Source organism: Cydia amplana, chromosome 15, assembly GCF_948474715.1.
Source record: "Cydia amplana chromosome 15, ilCydAmpl1.1, whole genome shotgun sequence".
Lineage (NCBI taxonomy): Eukaryota > Metazoa > Arthropoda > Insecta > Lepidoptera > Tortricidae > Cydia > Cydia amplana.
The window spans coordinates 5,112,367-5,135,346 of record NC_086083.1 but is presented as its reverse complement, the minus strand read 5'-3'; positions in this window follow the sequence as shown (position 1 = coordinate 5,135,346).

Sequence of the window (22,980 nt, the reverse complement as noted above, 5' to 3'; positions counted from 1 at the left end):
ACGCGCATAGTGATATGCGATAAAAATGGAACCGTGCTGCGCCCGCAGGCCAATTCGAACGTAAACTGTCATCAGAAGGATATTTGAATCACGTTAATAATAATGAGTTATCGTGCATTTCGCTCGCACATACCCACCGTGTCATCAATTCATCATAGGGCCATCCGCTACACTTTTTTTTTTATTTATGAATTTATATGTTATTTCTACTCAGAATCACGAGCTCTTTCTATCCTAATAGGAGAAAAAAAATGTCCCAAGGTTTTTCCCATTCCGTTACGATTTTTTTATAGATTTTGTATGGCGGTTTCGGAATGGAAAGATCGAAAAATGTATGGAAATCTTGGGACACTTTTTTTCTCCTATTAGGATCAAAAGAGCTCATGATTCTGAGTAGAAATAACATAAAAAATCCCAATTTTGAAAAAAAAGTGTAGGGGACAACTTTAAATCAAATGGCCCACACTGAAATCAGAATGATATTTTGAGTCATGTTAATTAGTTCGCTCGTACAGTCGCCATCAGATATCCGATATATCTATACGGCCAAGGTGGTCACAAATATCTGAGCACGCCTCTATTGTCAAGGCATTAGAGTGCTTGTTCAGATATTGTGAACACCTTGGCCGCTCCGATATATGATGGCGACTGTACCCACCGTGTCATCAATTCATCATAACACTTTCCATTAGGTAGGTACATCTGGTTATTGATTTGATCAGACCTACCTATTCGGTTTTTTTCAAAACGTTCTGCGTACAAAAAAAAACATTGTTAAAAATAATTGTGTGATGTACGGAACCCTTGAATCGGTTTTTTACTGTACCTACTTATAATATTTTGTAATGACTTGTGATTTTGTTTTTGTAATACATATATACAATAGGTAGGCATTTATTTAACATTGGCAGTTCATTGGACGATACGCTACTAACGGTAATATGACACAAAAACATAAGTACTTATGACTAATTGCGTTTATACACAAAATCCAGCTCTAAAATATAAATGGTCAATTATCTCTACGATTTTCGTAAATTCGAACACTTATATTTTTTTGGTAAGCCCATTTTGCTACAGGATGTCCCGGAAACTTTTTCAATGAATTCTCTATCTCTCTCGTTTATAAATTTCACTTACCTACCTGACTCGACGGCACTGTGTAATAAAATTAAGTCATTTAAATAAAACAAATAAGTCAAGGAAATATATTTTTATTTTGTCATTTATCGTACCTACACTTAGAAACTATATTTTTTGTCAGTCTTTGAGTATACCCGAACTCTTAAAATTAATTCACTTCTTACGACAAACATTTATAAGTGCACTTTTCAATATCACGCACTCAGTCACTCTCTCTCACAGATGAACACAATCTCTATGCGCATCTTGATAATTATGGCATAAAGTCTAATATAATTTGACTAGCCACCCTGGCAAAGGTCGGCTATACCTTCCAGGATGATAGGAACTGGGTTATGTCCCTCTTGTATGGCACTGAGAACACTTGACAAGACCAGAAAGCATTCGTGAACAACTTGAGTGCGAACAGGGTCTGGCCTCGTTATGGATTCGATTGGCTTTGCCTGTTCCAAGCTTATAGGTTTGGCGGAAGTCTGCTGTGTCTGCTGTGCTATAGACTGAGATTTGTTTATAGGATCAACCATCAGTTGGACTTCTTGTACAGGAATGTGGGAGTTCTTGACTTGAGTTCTTGACAGTTGAGTCTCTTTTGGTACTTGCTGAGATTCTTTGGTACTCTTAGATTTGTTCTTGATAATATGATCAACCAGTTGAACTTCTTGGACAGGAATGTGGGACTTCTCTTTGACTATAGGGCTGACGAGCTGCTGGGTCTCTTTTGGTACTTGCTGAGATTCTTTGGTACTCTTAGATTTAACGAGCGCCTCTTGAACTATTTTTGACACTGGCTGGGGCTTGTTGATAATAGGATCAGCCGGCTTTAGAGTTTTATTCGATACTGGCTCAGGTTTCTTTATCGCAGGCTCTGACAGTGCTCGGGGTTCCTGTTCATTCAACTGGGATTGTGGTAGCTCAGGTGAAGCCGACAATCTATCCTTGGCTTTGGTCTTCCGTTTTCGGCGTTTGCGCTGACTGCTCAACCAATTCGCATTGGCGACCGCCATTAGAGAGCTGGGTGCGTTAGATTCATCCACGGGATTGGGTGTAGCGAGCGTGTAACCGGTGGTGCGGAGAACCATTCCTTTCTTTGCGATTTCTTCGCGTCGCATAGCTGGGCAGGAGAGGTCATTGGCGGCGTGAGCGCCGCTGCAGTTGGCGCATGTGGGGATGTCATAAGGACGATTGCAGTTCTTCGATGGGTGCGGGCGCGCGCAGTGCACACATCTGTACTCTCGTAGACACTCTGCAGCTGAATGTCGGAACCCCTGGCAGCGCTGGCACTGCGGCGGGCCCTGCCTGCCGCGCCATGCCTCTACTCTCACCGGTACATCCAGCAACTTCTTGACTTCGTACACCGTTGAAATCTTTGGATTTATCTGCAGTTGCACACAGAAGATGCCAGGACCTTTGTCTCGTGCGGGGATATGTCGTATGAAAATCGGATCGAAGCCACGTTCCCTGAGGTCCTTAAGAAGCTTGCGATGATCAGTGTCCGCTGGAAGCCCTCTGATACATATTTTCAGGGGCTTCTCTGCGGCGGGCGACATTTGCCATTCAAATTTGACCCTTGACTGGCAAATCCTACAAGTCTGAGAAGTTATCTTCTCTAACTGCAGAAGAAGTAAGCCGAAGCGAAACACTTAATACTTGTTTGGTGAAAACAATGTTGTGTCCGGAAAGTCGGCTGGGCGAATGCGGTTTAGTGCGACCGGTCGCTCCTTTTTATTCGTACGATTACATTATACTGTGAAATAGTTGCGCAATAATTTAATAAGTCGGGAATAACAAATGGGTGACGACGAGTCATGCATAATACAAATATTTGAAGGGTTTTTGAATTTTATTTAGTGTTTTTTAACCCTTTTTAGTTTTGCTCGTTGAAAACATTAAATAACCGTAACATCCTGTAGAATAATGGGTTTATAAAAAAGGGTGAGTCGAGTCGTAGAAGTAATTGCGCAATTATTATTAAATTTTGTGACTGCACATTGAGTAAAAACATTATGAGTCATACGTAGCATTCAAATACAAGAATACGTAAATACGTTCAGTGCCAGCGCGAGTTACGCGCTACGAGCGTATAACACGGGAAAACCCGTATGTAGCGAAAAGCGCCTACAAATAGAGAACCTGCCTAGTAGCGGGTCGCTGGCAGTAAATGTGTATACTTGCCATTTACTTAAATTTACGTTTATGTGTTACATTTAAGCAAACCAAAGTTCGCTGAGAGAGTAACATTACAGTACAGTCACCTGCATTAATACGAGTAATATGTTACTCTTCGAAGACCGCAAAAAAATATGTGACACGCTCTTATGTCTCTACAAATAAGATCGTGTCAGATATTTTTGCAGACTTCGTTATGTAACAATTATTACAGGTGACTGTACCACATACGTACGTAGGCGCAATCCAATTTTAACAATAATGTACCTAGTCTTGATTTGTTATTAATATCAGTAAATCTTAGTTTCACATATATACCTTTAAACGAGCAATTTTTGTATATTTATATAAAAAATGGATCTAGCTATGTCTTATCACTGGAAAACGCGCATTTTTGAGTTTTTATATGTTTCCCGAGCAAAGCTTGGTCTCCCAGGTACTTATATGTTGATGTGAGCGAGCTGAGCTCGAATAGGTACGCCTCAAGGAGTTGTATTATGTACGTTTGTACGTACGTACGAGTGGGATTCAAAAGTGCATGGATAGATGTCGACCGTAATGCCTGAATATTACGGTTGAAACATGTCCACTTTTGAACACCAGTGTACAATACAAAACGTAATTGTCTAGCCCGACTAGAAAAGCAGATAGTTATGTGTTGTCCGTGTTGTGTCCACTCCGGAAGCGAGCAACGAAGAATCACTACAGAGTTGCTGACCGGAAAATGGGGTGACCAACATTTGAAATTAGTCGAGACTTCCATTTTGTAATATTCAAAATCGTTTTTAATTTTCTGACAACAGTCGCGGTCGCATTGTCACTACATATATACCTATACGTTCCTCGCGTTGTCCCGGAATTTAGCCACGGCTCATGGGAACCTGAGGTCCGCTCGGCAACTAATCCCAAGAATCGGCGGACCTTCTTATTGGGATTAGTCCGGTTTCCTCACGATGTTTTCCTTCATCGAAAAGCGACTGGTTAGTATCAAATGATATTTTGTAGGTACATTAAGTTCCGAAAAACTCAATGGTATGAGCCGGGGTTTGAAACCGCGTCCTCGGGATAGCAAGTCGCACGCTCTTACCGCTAGGCTACCAGCGCTTTGTCACTACATACATATACGATATAATAAGCCACCAACTTTAAGGTATTGGCTGGAGTCTATAGTTCTTGGAGTCCTTGCGAATATAGTATAGTTTCCGTGTATTGTTCTTCATGGCACGCTCAATGAAATAGAAAAAGTAAACTATCCTAGGAGAATTCCGTCGTTACGTAAGGGACATTCGGACGCATTCTTCTGGCTTTTCGAGCCTGGTTCTTTTTTGGCTTGCCTTTTTGTAGTGTAATATTGGTATCATTTTAAAGCTGTTTGTTTTCTTAATAAATAATGTTCAATTTACTTTTACTATTATACGCAAGTCGACAAAGTAATTCGGAATTAAAGCAAATATTTGGTAAGCGCATGCAAAATACGCCAACACTTTGTCCCACACGTAGACATTGCATAAATAAAGAATTTTGTTTAAAAATACTAGATGAAAAACTTACCGTTTTCATGCAATGCTCCCCTACCGTATAAAAGCTGGACACCCTACATCGTACTCCGCATCCGCGACTTCTAGACAACATCCGTGTGTAACGAGTCTACGTGACAATTCTAATTGTGAACTTTTGCACATAGTGGACTCTATTGCCTGGGTAATAAAATTCACTTTGGCGTGACACAAGCACTTGTGATTCCAATTATTATTTACTTACTGTAATGAACTCTCGTTTGTTTTATTAAATAAAATGTTTCGTACACAGATTTTCTTGACAATTTTAATTACTAACCCACTGCCAAAGGAGGGTTATGTTATTTGAGCGTATTTACCTATGTACATATAAAGTTGTATCACTGTAGTAGGTATGTACACTGTATATGTCATACTGTGAAGTATTCAAATAGGTTCCATGTTTAAAATTTAGTAATATAAGCTGGGCCGGATTAAGCATGTCGGGGCCCCTAGGCAGTGCAATGCTCGGGGCCCCCTTACAATTAATTCTGCATACATAAGTTCAGTTGTTCAGTACAGGGAAGTAAGTTTGCGGTTTTAATTTCAACCTTCAGGTGTCGGTTGAGCCGATCCGAACATGCCGAACGATGTCTTTTTCGCTCTTGCATGGACATAAAGGTTTTTAACATTAGTTTTTGCCGATTCCTCCTTGCGTCCAGTGTGGGGAGAGCTCTTTTTTTCTTAATAAGTAGTTAAATATTTTGCGAGGCTGAACAGCGATAGTCCGCCCATACGAGCCACCAAATTAACCTAATAATGCCTAAATATTTTACATGTGTTTAAATGATTATTCATTAACCAGTCAAACTAGCATGTAAGTACAGGGTAAATCGGAAAATTAATAAAAATCGCGAGCACAGCGAGCGCGAAATTTTTTGTGAAAAAATTGTGAAAGCGTGAAAAAAAAGCCTAAAAATCCGAAGTTACCCAGTGAGGCGAGCTTTCATACGAGGTCAAAGCCGTGCTTCAGGATAAGCTCAGCTAGATCACAGACGCCAACCAATGTCCATTGTATTAAAAAGCGACAGGCCGAGCTTGGCGCAGCGAGGCCAAAGGCTAAGCTGAAGAAGAGATTTGGTAGACGAACCAAAAATTGAGGTAAAAAGTGAGGCTGAAGATCGAGCTCAGCAATCTCCACATACTTAACAAGCCCGAAGCGTACTTATAACCAGCGAGGTGAGCTTTCATGCGAGGCAAAAGGCTAAGCTTCTGAAATCAATGTTTATATTTGTTAAAAAGCGACGCCGAAGGTCGAACTGTAAGAAAGCAGCGCTCTGATACGAACCAATCATCAGTTACTCGGTTTTAGGCCCTCGGGAGCCTGAAATTCGAGCTCGATTTACAGACTTTAAAAGCTATAAAATAACATAATTTACATAATCATTTGATGACTGTGTGTCTGAGAAACTGATATTGGACATTAGGTTTAAGTAGGTACCTTAAAAAATTATTTATGAATTTTGGCCATATGAAACACAAATTTTTTTGGCGCGCGCGGGGCCGCCGGGGCCCCCTAGCCGAGGCGGGGCCCATAGGCAGTTGCCTACTCTGCCTTAGGGTTAATCCGGCCCTGAATATAAGTGCAAACTCAGTATTTACATTGTTAGTTCAATAAATCCTGACTATTTCTCTAATTAAAGCGCTGTCGTAATTCTACACAAAAACAAACCTGGTTAATTAAAAAAAATTGGCCGGTCCCTTGAGATTGCAATTATCCAGGTTCCACTGTACATACAAATGGGGCTTTAGCTAAGGTTCTCATAGACCATCAGAAACTTAAAAAGCCTGTACCTAGTTTATGTTTTTTTTAAACGGTTGCAGCACAAATCTGAATCTTTACATAGCAAACAAATGCCAAATTTTACTTATACTTTAGTAAATCCCAGAAAATTCTTGAAAACATTCAGCTTGTACATTTGTATACAGGGTGTCGCTTCCCGGATAATCCGGTAAGTGTGAGACAACCGGGGTGCACGAGTAGCCTCGTTATCGCTCTGCGCTGAAACCGCATCGTTTACTGTAGCACCTGACGAGCGTTCGACCGAAGATCGTGCGTCGGTTAAACATCCGGGCTAACCGGATAATCCGGTAAGTGGAACGCAACTGAACTTCACAAATAATCTAGACACCGCATTGTTTTCTGCTAAACCGCGTTTGGCTGAATACGGTGCGTTGTTTAAACATCCGAGTTTACCGGATAATCCGGTATGTGTGAGACAACCGGAGTGCACGAGTAGCCTCGTTATGGCTCGGCGCTGAAACCGCATCGTATACTGCTACTGTGGGAAACCTGCCGGGCGTACGTCTAAATATGGTGCGACGTTGATAAACTTTGGTAAGTGATGATTCAACAACTACTCTGGACTGGATCTGCACGGTTTACTCTGAGTGATACTGTGCCTTGACAAGCGACTACTGGGAAGAAGGATGCAATAGTGCTAGAGTTAGTCAGCAGCGATTTAATAGCACAGAGCTTGGAAGCGTTATCATAAACGTCAAATGTCTATGAAATTATGACGTTTAAAATAACACTTTCAAGTTCTGTATTATAAAATAGCTGCAGAGCTATCTTGGTCTAACTGTAATTTATTTACTACCTATCTACCACCACAGAATAAATAATAGTACTAGGTACAGAAGACTCACTCTCTAACAAAACGCGTCTGTTACGATCAGCACAGATATGGCCGCTAGGTGGCGACAGCGTCACGTGCGGCTTATGGCTAGCCACCAAAATTGGTGTGGAACGGATGTACTTTTAGCTACTGTAGCAAAGCGACGAAATCGCGGAGTGAACCACGCCTGCTACCACTAAAACAGAATTTAACGGAAAAAATATTTATTGGTAGGAAAAGCGGCGCACATTATTTTAGCGAATAATCCATCCCAATCCAGGCTTAGTCGCGGCGTAGACCCGCCCGTCAGTCTAAGATTGCGAGATCATTGCCACTAATAACTAAACTGGAGGAAACAGACAGTTACCACTAGGCTGTCTGTGAGTGTTGATAACGGAGTTGTAGTCAAGATATAATAAACCAAATGTGGCAATATGTTAACTAACACCTTCAGTTTATATTTATGTTCTATACGAGTATGTAGAAGTACAGGCTGGCCCAAAAATACGTTTACGATTTTTTTTAAGTATGTTTTTTATTTACACGTCTTTTACAAAATGAAATAAAAAATAAAAACTACAATCATTTAGGTATACTTTTGTTAAAAGTACGAACATTACGAATTATGCAAAAACTGTTTGACCAGTATTCTTTGATCACAATTAGCAAAAAAAATATTTTCGGCGAAAAAGAGCATTTAATGGCAAAATGTACTTAATTAATTTTATTACCCGCCTGCTGAAGTATTGTTGCCTGCAGGCAATAGTCATGAAAGCAGTTACTGTCAACCGCACGAGTCGATTACAATTTGCGCACCTACCTACAGAGGTAACACTGAAAGTTTTTAGATTGGATCACAAAATCATGCAATAAAATGAATACTTGCAGTCGGCAAGGAGACATCTAATAATGTAGAATGACTTTTTAGGGTTATGTTACACGGCAGACCGGCAGTGTTTGTTTTACGTAAATTAATAAATTTGACGGACGTTGCTGAGTGTTTTCCAAAAAATTTACATTTCATTCATGTCTTCAAAATATTGACTTCTTGGGCACATTTTACTCAGAATCATTTGTACATTCACGCCTCATACATAAAAAAAATGTGTCCCATGATTTTGTATGAAAAAATATTTTCCAGTGCGTCACGTTCATACAAATAAAAAAAATATTTATACAAAAATGTGATGATCTGGAAAGGAAATCTTGGGACACATATTTTCGTGTATGAAGCGTGAATTTACAAATGATTGTGAGTAAAATGAGCCCAAGAAGTCAATATTTTGACACATTAATGAAATATACATTTTTTTTGGAAAACGCTCTGTTATCCCTTCAAGAATACGCAATTTTTGAGTTGTTGAAACTTTTATTTTATTTTAATTAATTCAACTTCAAATTTAATTGACGTATTTGTCCGGAACCCGGCGGTTCCTGCCGCTTTCTGAAGGGTAATAGTTGTAGGCAGAGAAAATTGGTACCATTGTATCTTTAACGTCATGGAATATTTATACATGGTCAACTTTAGAAAAAAATGAAAGAACATACGCTTCGCTATTTATAATCAAGCGCAGAACTGTTTTCCAAAAAGATTGATTGCCGTATGACTACGGTTTACTGCTTACAGCGGCATTAATACTACTCACGTACATATTCCAAAAACTTTCAGTGTCACCCCGCATACATCATGTTTGTCGCGGTGAACACAACACGCATATTTAGCACATTATTCACCGTTTTAATTTCCGCGCCGCGGGTTCCGTAGACAGTTTTATTGCCCGATCTGTCTGTCTCTCTGTCTGTCATGCTGGTGACAGTTGTTGTTTTTGTTCTACAGGTTAGATATCTGTTGAACAAACACATGTTGCAAGAGTAATGCAGGTTCTGTCCTACTTAACAGTTAGTACCTAGGTAGGCACAGTCGCCATCAGATATATGGGACCGGCCAAGGAGGCCACAAATATCTGAACACGGCTCTATTTTCAAGGCATTACCGTGTTCAGATATTTTTAAGCACCTCGGCCGCTCCAATATATCTGATGGACTATGCAATTTTTTTGTAGCATTTAACAAATCTAAATACCAATAAATGCAAAACAACATTATCATACAACATCGTTACCAATGTCAACTGTTTATCTCTTGTTTCCAAATAATAAACCCCCGAGCACCCAATACCGTTCCATCAAATGCCCAACTATTCACAAATCATGGCAAATGTCACCCAGAATGGAGCCGATGGATTTTAACAGAATCCCCTGAAGCGGTATTCTGATGAATTTATGGGATATACAATCATAAAAATATATCTAAATTAATTAATAAACTGGGTACTATGCTAAATTAAATATCTCATTCAAAATGACCTCCGCGAGTTGCACCGGGTGCAAAGGTGCCCATAATCCTTGCCGCGTTACCAAGTTGGATGGCGATGACCACCTTTGCACCACACATGATTGGCGCGACAGTATCTCGCGGCGAGATAGACTACCCGTCCTTCTTTAATTAACATAGTTAGAAAAAGACGGGTAGTCTATCTCGCCGCGAGATACTGTCGCGCCAATCATGTGCTAGGCCTCAGGTACGAATCCGCGCAAATATCAGAGGCCTTCTCTCTAATAATTCTACGCATTTTGATTGTAGAAATTGTCAATGTTTTAATTTTGCGACCGTCAGACATTGCGGATCAGAATATTCCAGGTTCCAATGGCAGGGTCGCCATGTAAGGTGTGGCGTCATTTGAGACAACTATACGGCTACCATCAGTTTGGCACTGACATAAACGCCATCGAGAACGTATATGTCAGTTTTGACACTGTCAGTGACTCATGGTACGGGCTCTTGTTGGTCGAAACCTAGTGTGAAGGTTAACGTAGGTACGTAGCATTTTACAAGTAAAATAACACCTAAGTACGAGTATGTGTCGTGTGTTTTAAACGCTTCACAACGCTGTGTGTCTGTGTGTCATATCAGTATCAAAACCCTAACAAATGTTAAAATCAGAATGCCTCTCCAGAACCGGGTTCAACGACAATGCGTTCATCGAATATCCATTACTTCTGAACACCCAATAAGTTGAGAACCAATCCTGGAGGATTTTGAGGGATTTCCGATGAATTTGATTTGAGGGAAGCAGTCATTCAAATTCTTTAATAATTCTTCGGGTCTGGGGTAAGTGAGAAACGGATAGATGTAGAATTACATTTAATAATCAATATCTGGGAGACCGAGCTTCGCACTGAAAACATATAAAAACTGCGCGTTTTCCCAGAGAAAAGACCTAGCTAGATAAATTTTTCGCCCCCGAAAACCTCCATATAGCAAATTTCATCGAAGTTAGAACGGTTTCCGAGATCCCTGAAATATATAAGGACCTATATAAATATATATACAAGAATTGCTAGTTTTAAGGTATAAGATGTGCCACGTTATTAGGTATAACCACTTTTATAATCAACCAATATTATTTACCTACTGGCAAACTAACTAGAGGCATAATATTCTTACATGTCAAATTGTAGAGGACTCAATTTGACACGTATGCGTACCAAACTATAAAGTTAAAATCCTTCTAAAATAGTAATTCTAACTTGGTTGGTTGGTTCCTTATCGGACGTTTGTTTTTCACCTATTTTTTATACGTATGTATGTATATTAGGACAATGTCCACAAGTGAATTCGAGACTTTAGCCCAGCCAACAACAAAAAATAAATATTTGCCTGTGAAAAAAGGACCAATAATGTGAAAAAAAAAAATGATTTTGTTCTGCTCGAAAATTGAACTAAACAAAACAAATGCAACTCTGTTCCAATTGCAAATGTTTTATATTAATACGTTCTAAGGGTAGGACCTTGAGTCCTAGGCCCCTCGCCCACGGCGTCTTTTTGTAGCGATGCTGTCGCGCGTTCGCCTAGATACAGTCGCGATGCTCGCACGGTCGCTAGCTGTGTGCCCTCGCTCACATAACACGATTCAGTCGCGATGCAAACGCGATACCGTCGCGCTTCTGTCGCGATGCTAACGCGATACCGTCGCGCTTCTGTCGCGATGCTAACGCGATACCGTCCCTCTTCTGTCGCGATGCAAACGCGATTCAGTAAAGCTATGTATGTCGTCCGACACGGTCGCGCGTTTGCATCGCTATAGTCGCGATGCTGTAGCGCGTTGCAAATGCGACTAACGCGCGTTAGTAGCGATGCTGTAGCGCGTTAGTAGCAATGCTGTAGCGCGTTAGCATCGCTTCTGTAGCGCGTTGCAAATGCGACTAATCCTTGCTACACGGTCGCCGACAAGCCCCTCAGACCGCGTGGCCTTGGTCTGGACGGACCGTGTAGACAGTTGTTTCCAACAAAATTTGACCAAAACTGACCAAGGTCAGACCAAGGACAGACGGTTAGAAGGCCTGTCGGCGACCGTGTAGCAAGGGCTTAACGCGCGTTAGTAGCGATGCTGTAGCGCGTTAGTAGCGATGCTGTAGCGAGTTGCAAATGCGACTAACGCGCGTTTGTAGCAATGCTGCTACAAAAATCGCCGTGGGCGAAGGGCCTTAAATGTGATAGGTAAATCGCTTGTAGATTGCACCACTAGAAATATCAACGGATATCGCATAATTCTATCCACTCGGTGGTTTGATTGAAATTATTATTATTGATTCCAAACCACTCGATCACCGGTAGGGACCGATATTATACGCAAATTGGGATAAATTCTCAAACGGCAATAAGTGAATGCAAAATAACAGACAATTCTGTTTTTTTAATAATATTTTATGGGATTTCCGGCATTTGTTGATATGTTAAAGGATTTCAATGTGGTCGAATAGGTTGGATTTTAATTGCTTAAATACCTTTACTAGGCCAATGAAATTAGATAAAAAGCGTTTCGAGGAATTAATTCCCAGCAAGCTGGAAATTATTTTAATACCTTCATTTGGTCCTAAATGCGTATAATCCGAGATTGCTCAATCCCAGGAGGTGTGCATGAATTTGGGAGACTTGGGAGATACATTTTTCCTTGGATTTTCAAACCCACGAAGGAACCCACTATCAGTTACCATGTCACTACCAGCAAGGTTTTATGTTTCAGACATAGGTGAAAAAAAATCGGATTTTAAGATAATTATTTAAAAAAAACAAAGTGGCGGCCATTTTTTACACGCTTTGTAGTCATTATTAAGACCTTGTACCTGGGACCCATTTCTCAAAAGCTTGTAACTTGTAATACAAGTAAAAGTCCCTTTCTAACTAAAGCTGTCAAAAAGTGACATCCGCTTGTATTACAAGATTTACAAGTTACAAGCTTTTGAGAAACGGGCCCGTGGTCATATGTAATGCGAAATAAATTATCTTTTTCTTTAGATGTAATAATTATATGCGACCCATCAATAATTATAATTATGCATGTGAGCATGTTCAGCCCTAATCCCGCTTCAGTGACAGGCAGTTACCGCCCCCATCGGCCCCATCGAAGCATCTGACGAGGGTAGCAACGCGTAAGCAGGCTCTAGGGTTGTCACCTTTCAGACTTTATTTTACTTCGCTCACTGGTCGCCCTTAGTTTGTTTGTTTGGTCATTATTAAGATGTAGTATTTTATGCGATCCATCAATAATTATGCATTTGTGAGCACGTTCAGCCCTAATTTCGCTTCAGAGAAAGGCAGTTAGCGCTGCCATCGAAGCATATGCTTCAGATAAGACAAGATAAGATAAGATAATATATCTTTTATTTGCATATGTCAGATATCTGACGAGGGTAGCGACGCGTAAGCAGACTCCAGGGTTGTCACCTTTCAGGTTTTATTTTACTTCGTTCGTAATTCAAAAAATAACGGAACTTAAGTAACAAAGAAATAAAATTTGATGTATTAGGTATTAGGTTTTTATTTATTTCATGTGGAGCAATAGATAAACTCATTAAATAAAATAAAAAAAAATATATGTACAAAGCGATCCCCATTTGGGGTAACTTCAACCTCAAATAGGGATCTCTTCCAGCTAACCTTAAATAAAATAGGTAAATTTAAAGTGACAACCCTAATGTTACGAGATCACCCATTGTTTACACTGGATCGGGGATATGTTGTAGAGACGATTACCTAACACCCTTCTGCGGTTATAAAAAGATGTCATTGTATATGTCCATGAAAACGATGTACCTACAAACAGCAATAACACTCTTAACTGTCCATTGGTGTACCTTAATTATGCCTTTAGGCAGACGTGGCTCACTCCGCGATTTCGCCCCGTCGCTACAAGTACCTACAAGTACATGCGGCCCACACCAATTTTGGTGTCTAGCCATACGGCCATATTCGAACTTTAAGATACGTCAAATACTAGAGATTGAAACGATATGGAATGGATATGTCAGTGTCAAACAAGTGTCAAAAGTGACATTTCATCAAACAAACGCGTCACTTTTGACACTTGTTTGACACTGACATATCTAATCCATATCGTTTCAATCTCTAGTACCTATTTGACGTATCTTAAAGTTCGAATATGGCCGATAGTAGTTGCCGCGCACCGCTAAGGAACAGGGACGCCTGCTCGCGCTTGTCACATCTGTCGTTAGACGCGTTTTGTTAGAGAGTGAATCTTCTGTACCTAGTACTATTATTTATTCTGTGCTTTAGTAGTGCAATAAAGTGACATTTTACATACATAATCCCTTACACACATATAAGAGGAAAAATTGTTTTTTTATGCTTCGTATGCCGCCTAGGCGCGATTATATTTGATATCCCAAGCAACAGGCCCTCTGAGGGCCTACCGCGAACCACGTTCAACGTATTGCCTCCCTGTCACACCTACGTACGAATTTACAAGTGCGACAGAGAGGCAACACGTCGAACGTGAATTGCGGTAGGCCCTCAGATTTCATAACGTAGATACGTGAGAACATGCACCATGAACGTGTGCAGATTCACTTCCTCGTCCTATATTCCTCTTTCTAACCTAGAATTTCTTCCAAACCAACATAATTGTCATCGCCTAATACGTATAACTACTTGGGATCTCAAGGATCAATATATACTGGTTGTACAGGTGAAGTGGTGGGTATAACAGCGTGGGATGGCATTTATAAATGTGACGTTAGTACGTGAGGAAAATGCAGGTTTCTCGGCGTTAGAAAAATCTGTTGTTTTACAAAAATGTTACACTTTTTTCGGGCAGTCGTAATATTTTGTTATTGTTATGCAAACATTTCTTTCATTGTATGTTGACTCATACAATGAAATAAACTTAATCAGTTATAGTCCCAACTTTTCCTCACCGCATAACAACCGTGACATGTGACTCATTTTAAATGATTTACACTATTATTGCATAATAAATACCAAGCCCAAACTGATTGCATCTTATTATGTAATACATATACGTATTACGTAATAATTTCACTTTTGACACCGACAAATCATATCCATAACTAATCCAGACCAGCTATCATGTTCGCATTTTTATCACCTGTCATGCTATGCGTCACTTTCGCACTTGCAAATTTGTTAGAACGTGACAGCCATGGTGACAAAATGATAAAGAGCCGGCTATCTTAGCCCTACTGTACAGCAGGCGTATTATGGAAAGCTTTATCCACTATAAAATAAGTGCCACGAGAAAGAGACGGATACCTACTGTCATTGTCACGCTGTCACGTAGACAAATACGACCATCATATCCGTACAGAGATGTAATTCATAACCTGTTATTAAAATCAGAATACGCCTGAAAGTTAACGTCCTAAACCTTCTCAACAGTGGCAGTGTTGGTGTATTAAATAACTAAATACTGTGGTATTCAAAACGCAGCAAAATGTGTTGGACTTGCTACAGTGACGTGCAATCTCGCTGGACATTATCTAACACGCGATTAGCTTGGGACACACGGTGCTTTATTTTCATTTATATAATATTTTAGCAGCTGCTTTTCGGTGAAGGCAAACAAGGAAACCGTACATTCGTATTAATTTCACTTACCCAAGTTTCCCATCTGAGTTGGAAGGTTTTCTTTATACCTAGTTCGTTTTTTATAGCATTAGAAAGAAGCTAAACAATCTTGACGTCTCTTTTTATAAAAAAAAATATTGAAAAATGCATTATAAAATTAGTTTATATTACTTATGAAAGCAAAAAAATGTAAAAGATCGTATATATGATTTATAATTCTAATATATTTGTTGTGACTCTTGACTTTTAATAAAATATGTAGATGTCAAGATCGCTTACCTTTCTAATGCTAAAAAACAAACTATAAGATGCGACTTAGAATAAAATAAAAATGCCCAAATTTTCAAAAATATTGAATTAGGCACTTTTTATGTAGGCCAATCAAATTAGATCCAAAAATAGCGTTTAGAAGGAATTAAATCCCAGCGAGCTGGAAATCGTTTTTATACTTACATCCATTTGGTCACAAATGCGTGTAATCAGAGTTTGCTCCATCCCAGGAGGTGTGCATACATTTTAGGAGCTTTAGGAGATACATTTTTCATTGGCCTAACTGCCACTGTTCTGATTCTATCTGTTCTGTTTATGTATTAGTTTTAAGTTTTAGTTTTTAATTTTGGGTGCCCCGAAAACCAGCGCAGTGTCTTACAGACACTGCTTAAAATACTGAGCGGCATCCTATTTGGTGTACTTATCTTACTTTATTTAAGTTTCTGTTGTACATAATGTATGTTTTTTACGCCAAATAAATATTTTCTATTTCTATTTCTATTTTCTACTCGCTGACTGTGGTGACTGGTGGTGGTGATGGTTGTGGTGGTTGGTGAGTCGCTATTCGAATATAAACTCGAATATGTATTTGCATAAAAAATTCAAATAAACTTACAGACTATCCACCCCGTGTGTGACGTGTATCACCGAGGGTACACATTACACGCTCTGTAATTCCGTGTACCAACGATGTGTAATTTAATGTCCGTCTCCGCCAGAGGGCGACATCATGGAAATTGTTCCACTCCAGTTGACAACGCGTTTCAAAGACAAAACCTACTGTAATTTAATATTTAAATGTTTTTTTGGGTTATTGACTGTTGAAACAAAGCGCCTTACGCAAACGGAATGTTAAAAAGTTTGTTTAATTGTCTGTTAAGTTTGGCTTAATGAGGTTTTTGGGTACCTATTTGTCAATGGTGACATTTGTAAAAGGGGGACTGTGGCGTTAGCTCGTGTCTTAGAAGATATTATTGATATAAATAAATAATTTCTTTATTCAGACAATATACAGTCCACATTGGTTACTCGACTACTTATAAACTAGGTTAATTGTACTTACCACAGACAAGACATCCTCTAGACTGAGCATAGTAACGCTACCTCCTCTGCCACAAATATACGGTAGTTTTATTCCATCTTCGAGTCAAAGTGTCAGAATCCCGTGCCGTGGTTGGTCCGTGTCTTTGAACAGACCAATCACGGCACGGGGACTCGCTCACCTCGTCCCCCGCACCCCAGTATTTTTGGCAGCATCGGTTTCATGAAATAATTGCTCTAAACTCCGTCTAGAGGATTCCTAGTCTATGGTACTTACATACTACAATGCACAATATCATATGTGCAATGGTTATATGCACGTTGATTACCAAACATCGGATTTTAGGGGGCAAAACTAAATGACAGGTAGAGAATTCGTATATCGATGAACTCATCGATACGTTTTCCATGTACTAGAGTCTGTTCGGAAAGAGAACAGTCGTGGAATGTATTGGGTCCCATATATTCCACGAATCTTCTCTTTCCGAACTGATTCTAGTGATAAGTTACAAAAGTCAAACATAAGTTCGCAATTCTGAAGCGCTAATGGAAGGAATGTGACCACGCCATAGAAATGTGGTGTCTAATATGCATTTATTTAAGCCACAAAATCCCTTGTTACTGAATTTGACTTAAGAAAGCAAAAAAATATATTATCGCAGCTCTATAGCTAAAATGTTGCTATTTTATTGATGAAAACGTGCTAAATATTGTTTTCCTTCGTGTTTTCTCGCAAACGTTCGTATTTGTCATGCTACTTCAACCAACCTCAGCACTTTTTATACCGAGACTGACTGAAATATCAAGACCTTTCCGTCAAAATACGAAGGAAAATAATTATGCACTACATCTGTATATATATTCTACATACTTATGCTCCTAACTGTACCTACGCAGTTATTCGCTATGTTCAGTTTAACTAACAAGAATCAAATTACCATACTAATGAGTAATTCCTCGCTTAATATGCTAAGTGTTGGCGGTAAATTCGCGTACTTATATAAATACTTGTTTTAAGACAACGCTTGAAGAAAATCTCGTTGATTTTCATTTAAGATTCATTGAGTATCGATATTTCTTATAGGTATTAAGGTAGTGCCCCCGCCAAGACGAGCCAATCAAAGTGCAAGGGCACTACCTACATTTATTTTCTCGAAGCCTTTTTTAATTTATGCCTCAGTTAATCAAGTTAAATGTAACCTTATTGTTATATCATTCATTACGGAGTGCGGCGATAATTGCGGTTCCTGGCTGCAGTCGGAAATAGGGTATTTGAAATTTTTTTATGAATGGCATCAGTCGATCAGGTTTGTTTTGAGGGTCAAATGTCTGTATGGGACCCATTGTCTTAAAGCAATACAAAAGTCACAAACGATGGTCAAAGTCTGGCACCCGCACTTTACTGACGAAACGCATCTAACAAAATGGTAATGCCTACATCGTGACGTCACCATGTAACGTTAGCAGGCGTGGCTCACTCCGCGATTTCGTCGCTTTGCTACAGGTAGCTAAAAGTACATCCGTTCCGCCCCAATTTTGGGGAAAGCCATAAGCCGCGCGTGGCGCTGTCGCCACCCAGCGGCCATATCTGTGCTGATCGTAACAGACGCGTTTTGTTAGAGAGTGAGTCTTCTGTACTTAGTACTATTATTTATTCTGTGACGTTAGTCGTTTCGATGTATGGAAAACAAGGAAATTGCGATTATGTCGATGAAATATTGCGTTTATGTATATTGTTGCCATAAAATATTTTTTTAAACAAAATGTAAGGAATAGAATGGTACCATTATTTATTCCTAAATTGGAAGTTTTTTTTATCTTTAAGGTGTTGTATTTTTTTATTACCTACTCCTATATTTTTTTTAACTTTCCAGTGTACTTATTGTGATAAATTGCTCATTTTCTATCTAGGTATTTAACTACCTAGATTTAGTTATACAACCCTCAAGTCAACAACCCTATTGTATGGCAACTTTTTGGTCACGCTAATCGCGCTCATGTCTATTGCGCTATCGCGCTTATCAAGCTATAGTTTGTCAAAGGACTGTCTCATTTCAAATATACACAGAGAGAATCATACTATCTTTGTCTTACACTAGTACTAGCTCCCATCAAAAGAAAAGGATGAGTAAGTATAGCTTTATTGTTATTATTTAAGTACTGACAATTTGGTTGGACCAACTATAAACTAGGTATTCCAAACATCAGCCCTATTGCTAATTGGATCCCTAACCACAAATCCAAGATCAATATCAAAATAAGGGCTGATTTAGACGGCGCGCGAACTAGTATACGATTTTAGTTACATTGCGGACCATTGAGGTGACATCAATTCAGCCGACCGATCAAATGACGCAATGTATAAACTCGCATGCAAGTTCTCACACCGTCTAAATGAGCCCTAAAGCAAAAGAGGCTTCGATAATGTAATTTGATACTTGCCTAATAAATTTAGGCTGGCACATAAATTTGTAACTGTGCCAAGGAACGCCGGAGGCGATTCCGTTTCGGCTGCCGAAGTTAATTTAAGCCCTATTACAATTTGAAGCGAAATTTCGAACTTATGTTGCGAATTATAAGAGTTTGGACTGACAACAATATGTGGATGATCATTCTTGTTACTTATTGTCACATTACATTTGCATTACAAATTTTCTTAGAGTCGGACCAAGCTAACTCTGCATGGCATTGACAAATTGTGGACATGTCATAATTAATCGATAATTGATCGTTAAGTATTATGTACGAGTTAAGTCCGAATTCATCAGCCTTGGGTGAGACTTGAACTCACGGCCTCTGGATCGATACTCCAGCGCTCTGCCAACTCAGCCACCAAGACCTCATACAGAGCCAACGAATCTTTCCACAATATGATTTTTTTATTCATTCTAAGCTTCGTTCGCAGACGTTTCTGACTGTTGAAAAATATTTCAGAAGTTTTTTTAGTAGAAACTAGTAAATTTTCTTCACGTTTTCAGTCCTGTGGGCATAGTTAGGTTAGTTAACATTGAACACCTGCCTGATACTTAGCTACTCGCCTGGCATATAGTCAAGCTCTAATGAGTTGGCAGCCTTCGCTTTGTTGCACTTTAGGGTTGGAACCACTTTTAAAAGAGTTAATCAAACTTTTTAGTTTTTTTTTCTTATGTCGCCAAATCAGTCTTACTTTTTTACTTGAAAACGTCACAAATGCTCCATCTACCGCTTTTGTTACAAGCTTTTATTTCGCTCATTATACAAACGTATCACGGTACACTATAAAAAAAATCATACTTAAGTTACAATTACATTTTATTTTACAAATCTCCCGAATAGAGTCTGTGCGGAAAGAGAAGAGTCGTGGAATGTATGGGGCCCAATACGTTCCACGACTCTTCTCTTTCCGAACAGACTCCGTAATATGCAAGGCTAGTTTCCTAAACTACCCTTACGAATTAAATTTATTTCCGCACATGAAAATAAATAAAGCTCTATAGGTGGAAAAAGTTTTGAAAACCGGTTCCAAGTGGTGCAACACTAGTTAGAACGGGAAAAATCGGTCGAGTGGCAAGCCAACTTGCAGTGCAAGTCGAGTACTAACTATTTAACTGGATTGCAAACGCTTTGATTCTTTGATCTTTTAAAGTGAAAAAAGGTCTACCATCGGACTTTTAGACGCACGGCCGGTTTCCATCCTTACTTGGTAGATATTCCACCAATTCGCACGAAGCGCTTTGCTTCCTCGTTTCTTATGCGCACTGCCAAGGAATGGAATTCCTTGCCGGCGTCTATATTTCTGAGCTCATATAATCCGGCAACCTTTAAATCAAGGGTGAACAGGCAAATTCTGGGCAGGCTCGCTCCATCGTAGACCACGTCTTCGCCTCGGCTAGTCTGTGGCCATGAGTAAGCCCATTTATGATATAAAAAAAAGGTGTGGTCGTGTTTAAAACAAAGCTTTATTTGGATGTTAATGATTTTTAATTTTACCACCATTGTTTAAGAGAGGTCAAAAAAGCGGCCAAGTGCGAGTCGGACTCGCCCATGAAGGGTTCCGTATTTAGGCGATTTATGACGTATTAAAAAAAAACTACTTACTAGATCTCGTTCAAACCAATTTTCGGTGGAAGCTAGTTTACATGGTAATGTACATCATATATTTTTTTTAGTTTTATCATTCTGTTATTTTAGAAGTTACGGGGGGGGGGGGGACACATTTTACCACTTTGGAAGTGTCTCTCGCGCAAACTATTCAGTTTAGAAAAAAATGATATTAGAAACCTCAATATCATTTTTGAAGACCTATCCATAGATACCCCACACGTATGGGATTGATGAAAAAAAAAATTGAGTTTCAGTTCTAAGTATGGGGAACCCCAAAAGTGTATTGTTTTTTTTCTATTTTTGTGTGAAAATCTTAATGCGGTTCACAGAATACATCTACTTACCAAGTTTCAACAGTATAGTTCTTATAGTTTCGGAGAAAAGTGACTGTGACATACGGACGGACAGACGGACAGACAGACAGACATGACGAATCTATAAGGGTTCCGTTTATTGCCATTTGGCTACGGAACCCTAAAAAGGCGAGTGGCGTGAGTAACAATTTGAGGCGAAGTCGAAAATTGTTAATAAAGACGCCACGAGTATTTTTTGACTCAGTGAAACAACGTTTCATACAATTGATACAATACGTTTTCTACGACCACGACTTACTTTGAAATAAAATTGTAAATTTAACAAATATTTTTCATTCAAGAAGTAGCAAAGAATGGAGGGTACGGGCGGGAAAAGAATCAATGAAATAAAAAAAACATGTCTATGATTCACTCATCTGTCAGAGATGACAATTAAAATTAGGTTGGCAACAATATATTTCATACAATATTTTTTAAGTGGTGATTACACGAAGTATCGTAAAAGACTTGATTGTCTTACTTATAAGATACGGGTTTAAAGTAAGCAAGTTTGGACGTAAAATAAAAACTTAAATAGTCCCATAATAAGGCTGCGTTTCGACCAGAGATGTGTAGGGGGACCGTTTTTTTTTTGTTGTCCCCTACACTTTTTTTTTCAAATTTGGGATTTTCTATGTTATTTCTACTCAGAATCACGAGCTCTTTCTATCCTAATAGGAGAAAAAAAGTGTCAAAAAAATTGTCAAGTGTCAAAAAGTGTCATCAAAAAGCCGCATTTATCCACAAATAATCCCTTTTAAGTAGGTATTCGAGCGAAATGTGTGAGCTCGCGATTTCTGAGATATTCATTACGTACATTGTGTAAGGATAAAGAACGGTCAAGATAAATTGCCCATATTTCACGGTAGTACATTTATTTTCCTAACAGAAAAGAAAGAACGAAGATTTCGTTTCTAATGAAAGTAGTTCCTTAGTGCATCAGCATATTAAGTGCCATCCGCTAACGCTACTTACTCGTAGTATAGCTTACGGCCTGATTCGAACTTCTTCAAACAAAAACGTCACTTTTGACACTGACATATCCGATCCATGTCGTGTCTTTAGCAAACTTTTGACGTATCTTAAAGTTCGAATCAGGCCGTTCGTTTTTGGGATAATTTTTCAACCTTCGGCACTGCAGCTCTGAAAAAGACTACCTACAAGTGCTTTTTTGTAAAATCTATTATTGAAAAATATTTTAACTGACGCAATTTATTAAACAAACTTGTCGATCGTAATCGTTTCGCACCTCTTGACTAGCCTTACAGTTTTCATAAGACTACTAAAGGGACCCACTGATTACCAGTCCGCCGGACGATTTCGGCCTGTGTGTTAAACGCAGTTCCGAACCACAGACAGGCCGATATCGTCTAACGGACTGGCAATCAGTGGGCCCCTCTAAACTTTTTAGCACATAAATGGCTCTTATTTTACTGACTGAGAAAGACCGAATAGTGTGAACGTACCAAAACCGTCACTTAAATTTTCAACATTGACAACGCAAATTGCAAGGACTAAACGGCACTTCACTCAGGGTTAAGAGACGATTTGCATGAATAAAACATTTTAAATTATAAAACTTCGGTTTCCGAGCGGGCTTTAAGAGTCTCCCAGCAAGCTCGGCCGAATTTCACCTTCCCATACAAACGGAGTTTCGTTCTCATTTAAAACTACGCGTTAGATTGTGTAATGTGGTGAATGTCCAATTTCAATGTTTAGCAGTAACGCTTTGGTTTACTGCGACATAAACGCATATTGCTTGTGTCAGCGCAACCTAACGTGTATAAAACAATAGCCATTTAG